At 48.1% G+C, this 6,042-nt stretch overlaps 1 long non-coding RNA gene across 1 annotated transcript; it reads left to right on the top strand.

The window, feature by feature from the left end:
- The first annotated feature begins 258 nt into the window (after window positions 1-258).
- LOC132652961 (uncharacterized) lies at window positions 259-3,326 on the top strand. Its single transcript, XR_009590545.1, has 2 exons — window positions 259-1,183; window positions 2,662-3,326. It is a non-coding gene; the product is annotated as an uncharacterized LOC132652961 (long non-coding RNA).
- Window positions 3,327-6,042: the final 2,716 nt, after the last annotated feature.

Here is a 6,042-nt window from a genome sequence, read left to right as displayed (position 1 = left end):
TAATGCTCTGCAAGCCCCGCTTTTCACATTGACAGTTGACTTTAGGAGCCAACCAGCACCCCTCACCAACTCCTCTTGACAACCAAGAGTTATCATTTACTTATTTTCGTTTTTGTTTTGTTTTGAAAACCGGCTCTTTCTAAATAGCCGTGGCTGGCTTGGAACTCGATATGTAACTCAGGCAGGCTTCTAACTAGCAGCAATCCTACAGCCTCTGGAGTGCTGGGACGAAGGAGTGCGCCACCACGCCCAGCTCTCGGTTGCACTCCAGCCGCCCTCAGATACTGTCATCCACACTCATGGACAAACAACATGCTGGCAGAGAAAAACATGCTCAAGGGTTCAAAGACAGGAGGTGGTGCAAGGGCTCAATTCGGCAAAAGACGCCCGGCGTGATACCAGGAGCCGCCCAGGCAGAGCGGAAGTGGACTTCCGGCCCTGTGGAGCTCAAGGCGGCGCCAGGCGCGGAGCCGCAAATCCAAGACCGGGCCTCCCCACTCGCCCAGGCTAGGAGCACGGAGGAAGGAGACGGAAGGAAGGAGCGGAGCATCTACCTCCGCAGAGGCCACGTCGCAGTCCGAGTGAACCCGGGCCAGGAACCCAGGACCACAGCCCGCTACTGAGTACGGAAAATGGACGCCAGCTCGCTATGCCGAGACTTCCGGTTTTGACGCCGGAAGCGGCAGTTGACTGCGGAAGTAGATTTGCTGCAGCGTCGCTCTAGACCTCAGCCTGTACGGCTCGAGTCTATGGTTTTAACTCGTCTCTACACCTCCTTGCGCCTTTCCAGAACTCCGTTCAAGCGCAAGTGGCTTCTCTCGTCCGGGAGATAGGGCTTCGTCTTCCCCCGCCCCAGTTGACCCAGTGGCAGAATGGGAATTGATGAGCAGGAATTCAGAAACTCTCTGAGACCACACCCTGGAGCCTCCGTGCCACTCAAGAAAGACAGAAAGGGATAGTGTACTGTTCCACCGTGGGTGGGGTCACTCCAGCTGAGGCTTGGCGCGGTCTGTTGGACTAGCCCTGTGTCCTACTTTGCTTTCTGTTGCTGTGATAAACACTGTGATCTGAAGGAACTTCGAGAGAAAACAGTTTGTTTCAGCTTACATGTTACAGTTCACCATCCGAGGAAGCCAGGACAGGAGCTCGTAGCAGAAATCAAGGAGGAACGCTGCTTACTGGTGTGAGAGTGGTTTTTGCTTTTCTTTTGTTTGTTTCTTCAATGAAAAATGGCTAGCCCACCAAGTACTCCACAGATCTCTCACACCTTGAAAAACTTTCATGCAAAGGAATTAAAATCTTTTCATCTCCCACCTAGTAGAACTTTGGTTTGTGCAAAAGCTCTGAAGCATTCCGGGAATGCGGTGACCCAGAGCAGCCGACCGCTCTGCCCTTTCCTTCACGTTGATTATAAATAGGCCAATCAGATGAGATTATGAGGTCTTCTCGCACCGATGCGGTCACCACCTGCCTTAGAATAAAAATTAGATGAACTTCGCCCCCTTTGAGTCCTGGCATAGACGCTTTACGAAAACAAATTGTTTTGCCGAGTTCGTTCCTTTTTCTTTGGGTGTTTCTTTGTGCAAACTCCACTAATAATCTTTTCTAACACTGGATTGTGCTCTTGGCTTGCTTGTTTTATATGTGTGTGTGTTATTTATCTGTTTTTAAATTTTATTGCATGACTGTTTTGCCTGCTTGTATGTGCACCACGTACGTGCCTTGTTTCTCTCCTCTCTAGTCTTAGGGAGAGGGTGGGAATGAATAAAGGCTGGGAAAAAGAAATCCACAAGTAGCAAAGATCTGCTACAGGGTTTTGCTATGTAGCCCTGGCTGTCCTGGAACTCACTCGGTAGAGCCACCTGCCTCTGCCTCCCTAGTGCTCGGATTAAAGGCATGGCCCACCTCCCTGCTGAGATATTTTCTTAATTGCTAATTTATATAGCAGTGCTATCGCAGTGCTATCACAGTGTATCACATGACACCCACAGGCAGTGGATCCCATGTAACTGGACTTAGAGGTGATTGTGAGACACCATGTGGGTGCTGAGAATCTATTCCAGATGGTCTGGAAGAGCTCCTAGTGCTCTTGCCCTCTGAGCCATCTCCCCAGCCCGCAGCCAGCTCTCTTGGAACACCCCAGGTCCACCTTCCCAGAGATAGCACTGCTACAGTTAAAGTGACTCACTTTTGTGCAGTAAAGGAAACAGTGTAAGTATTTAGGCACAGAACAAGCTGTGGTAAGTCTTGCCAAAGGAAAAGGTGGGGTTCTCAGTAGGCTTTGGGGTTTTGTGGAATTGAGAAGTTGGAAGGGAACAATGTTGGTTGGGCCTCAGCAAGTCTAGCTGTGCAAAAGGGGTTTACATCTGGCTTGAGCTAAAAATTAGACTCATGATTCTGTTTCCTTGGACACATAGTTAAGATAAATATAAACTGTTGTGTTCAAAAAAACCCTTTCTGAAACTTTGCGCCTGGGTTGGGAATCTAGGCCGCTTCTCTGTGGGATCTGGCTCCAACACACTGAGAAGAAGAGGCTGTTCTGACCTCAAGGCTACAATTTCAAACAGCAAAGTTTTTGACGTGTTTGGAAAACAAGGTTTCATTGCACTGCCTGTGTCTTTGATATTAAAAGAGTTTTCTCTTCTTTTTCTTTTTTGGCAGTGCTGGGAATTGAACCTGGAGCCTGGTTGATTCTACAAGCCCTCTTTCACCAAGCTGTACCCCAAAGGAAGACTTGACAGATGCACAGTTGATAGGAATCCCACGATCTCTCAAGCATCTGCATGGGAAAACCTCTGAAGGAAAGACAGATAACCTTGACCCCTTGCGGCCCCAGCTCTCTAGAAGTCCAAGGACCTCGGGCCCCTCTGGCCCCAGCTCCCGGAACTGCACAACACTGTGCTTGTCTGCTGTGTAACCATCCTGGCAGGAGTGAAGATGTCCTAACGACAGACTTCTGTGCCCCTCTCACTGGCTATCAGAGTAATAAAGCAATGGTCTTCAAGGATTTACAGTTTCCCCAGGAGCCTTGAGCTTGAGGAAGAAAAGGCTGAAGCCTGGTGCCAGCCAGAGGAAGAGTGTGTCTCCCAGAGAGAGATTTCACACAGTTCTGGCAGCTTGTTAGACTACCGTGCAGAAACACTGGCTCTGAGACAGGGCTGGGCATGGCCACCCTGATAGGAACCACTTAGTTATTCGTATCTCTGAACTCCTGTCAAGGACCCAGTGATGGACTTGGTGGGGAATGCTCACTGGACCTCTTGTTCTTTTGTTCATTTTCCTGTTGTGACCACATTAAATAAACCTTTCTCTGCTTTTTGCTTTTACTTACATATCTCTTTAGCTGATGTACTGGGGACAGGTGGTGAGCCTCATTGCAAAATCTAAGCTTGTGCCCTAAAGATTTTGCTGACATTTAGAGCTTTGAGCTAAGTTACAAGCCCTACTGGTGGATCCACCAAATGTGGGCTTTCTCTCTCCCCTGAGTTCAGCAGATGCTTGTGCCCACTGAGTCTAATTATTGACAAGAGTTCTAAACACAGAGAAGTGGACAGGGCCAGCAAAAGAACAGCAGCTGGGGAAAGAGAAGAAGCAAAAGGGGAAGATCAGCCAAGTGGTAGTAGCACATGACTGTAATCCCAGCACTCTGGAAGGCAGAAGCAGGCAGATCTCAGTGAGTTGGAGGCCAGCCTTGTCTACAAAGTAAATCCAGATCAGCCAAGGCTGCACAAAGAAACCCTGTCTCAAGAAAATAAAAAACAAAAACTAGGTCTAGAGAGATGGCTCAAAGGTTAAGAGCACAGGCTGTTCTTCCTAAAGGTCCTGAGTTCAATTCCCAGCAACCACATGGTGGCTCCAAAACCATCCATAATGAGATCTGGTGCCCTCTTCTGGTGTGCTGACATACATGCTGGCAGGACACTGTATACATAATAAATAAATCTTAATAAAATAAGAAAAACCAAAAAATATTTTTAAAAAGTTTTCTCTCCAAAAGCAAAGGACTCTAAAATGTAGTTTTATTAACTGTTCTATTACTGTGAAAGGACACCATGACCAAGGAAGCACTTAACTGGAGGCTTGCTTACAGTTTTCAAGGGTTAGTCTATGATCATCATGGTGGGAAGCAGACAAGCATGATGTTAGAGCAGTAGCTGGGGCTTTATATCCTTGTCCATAGGCCGTAGGCAGAGAGGGGTGGAAGGCGGGCTTTTGAAACTCTAAAGCCCTCCCCGCCAGTGACATAACTCATCCTACAAGACCCCACCCCTAGCCCTTCCCAAACAGTTACACTAGCTGGAGACCAAGCATTCTAACAGAGAAGTCTATAGGGGCCCTTGTCATTCAAACCTCCACAGCTCCTTCGTGGTTGAAAGGATGAGTTGCTGACTGGGATGATTTTAAAATGAAGGTGAAGTTCATGTCCAGGGCTGTGGTTTAGCATTTGCTGTTACATGTTGAGTGTCACTCCCTGCATTGTCCTCCCGACGGCTGCTGGTCTGTGGTGGATGCCTTACACACAGCCACTAGTTAGTTTTCTTCTCCCACTCGCTGATGGGTGTTTAGAGCAGGGCCAGCTTTCTGTGCTCACAAATGATGTTGTCAGCTTTTGATGATTTAGAAAATAAAAGCCAAAAAATAAAAAAAAAGTTGACATTCTAATCCACAGACTCTTAAGAGAATTGAATTGTAGAGCCTGGGAGACTGAAGACCAAGAAGAGAGGATTGTTGATCACATCAACAATTTGATTTGATCAGTTTGAAATGTAGGGGATTTCCTGACTCACTGCTGCCTGTGTGGGATGAGAAGTGGGTCATAGCAGGCTCCAGCTTCCCCGGGGCCACTGCTCAGTCACCGGAGGCACTGAATGGTTTCCCTGGCCTTTATTCTAAAGTGGTCTGGAGGTATTATCCACGGGCTCACCCCTGACCCCCTGGGCGGAGGAGGGTCGGTTTTGGCAACACCTGTTGATGCATGCTGTCAGGCGATGTGGTCTGACTCAGTAAAAGTGATTAAAATCTGTTTCAGAACTTCCTCAGGCCTCCCTGACCCAGTGGGTCCTCAGCTCCAACTCTGCTGCCTTCTGACTCAGGCCTTTGCCAGATAAGGTTTTGGAATACTTTTTTTTCCCCTTAAAAAGCTGGAAGAGAGTTTTATGGGGGAGGCTTAAGATCCCAGGAATGACTTTAGGAGAAAAATGCGGGGCCATTTGCAATGCGTGGGGGCAGCAGATGGGAAGAGGAAAAAAGGAGGTACATTGAGAAATCTTGTTGACATAGTCATCTTCGAGAAGAAGTAGGTCATTGGCAGAGCTGACAACTGCCCTTTCACCAGGGAGTTCCAGTTCTCGGAACACAGCCTGGGGAGTTCGCACACATGTGCATCTAGAGATACATCCAAGGACATCCACCGAAGCACTGTTAGTGACCACAGAAAGCTGGCCCTGCTCTGAACGCCCATCAGCGAGTGGGGGAAGGACAACTAACTAGTGGTTGTGTGTACGGCATCCACCACAGACCAGCAGCCGTCGGGAGGCCACAGAGTAGGGAGTGAGGCTCAACATGTGACAGCAAATAAACATGTTGAATGGGCTTCTAAAAAATACATTTACTGCCTGGTGGTGGTGGTGGTGGCGCACGCCTTTATTCCTTGCACTTGGGAGACAGAGGCAGGCGGATTGCTGCGTTCGAGGCCAGCCTGGCCTACAGAGTGAGTTCCAGGATAGCCAGGGCCACGCAGAGAAACCCTGTCTCAAAAAACCAAAATAACAAACAACAACTCGCTGCTTATTTGTATATTTGCTTGTTTTTCTTTTTTTCTCTTTCTTTTTTCTCTCATTCTTTCTTTCTTTCTTTTTTGAGACAGGGTTTCTCTCTGTGTGTAGCCCTGGATCTCCTGAAGTTAGCTCTGTAGACCAGGCTAGCCTTGAACTCACAGAGCGTGCTTCTGCCGCCCAGCTTATTGGTTGGTCGGTATCTTTGAGACAGTCTTACTATCTTACACATCTTGGACAGTCTTACTAGCCCAGGTTAGCCTTAAAC

Source organism: Meriones unguiculatus, chromosome 3, assembly GCF_030254825.1.
Source record: "Meriones unguiculatus strain TT.TT164.6M chromosome 3, Bangor_MerUng_6.1, whole genome shotgun sequence".
Lineage (NCBI taxonomy): Eukaryota > Metazoa > Chordata > Mammalia > Rodentia > Muridae > Meriones > Meriones unguiculatus.
This window is presented reverse-complemented; position numbering and strand designations above follow the sequence as displayed.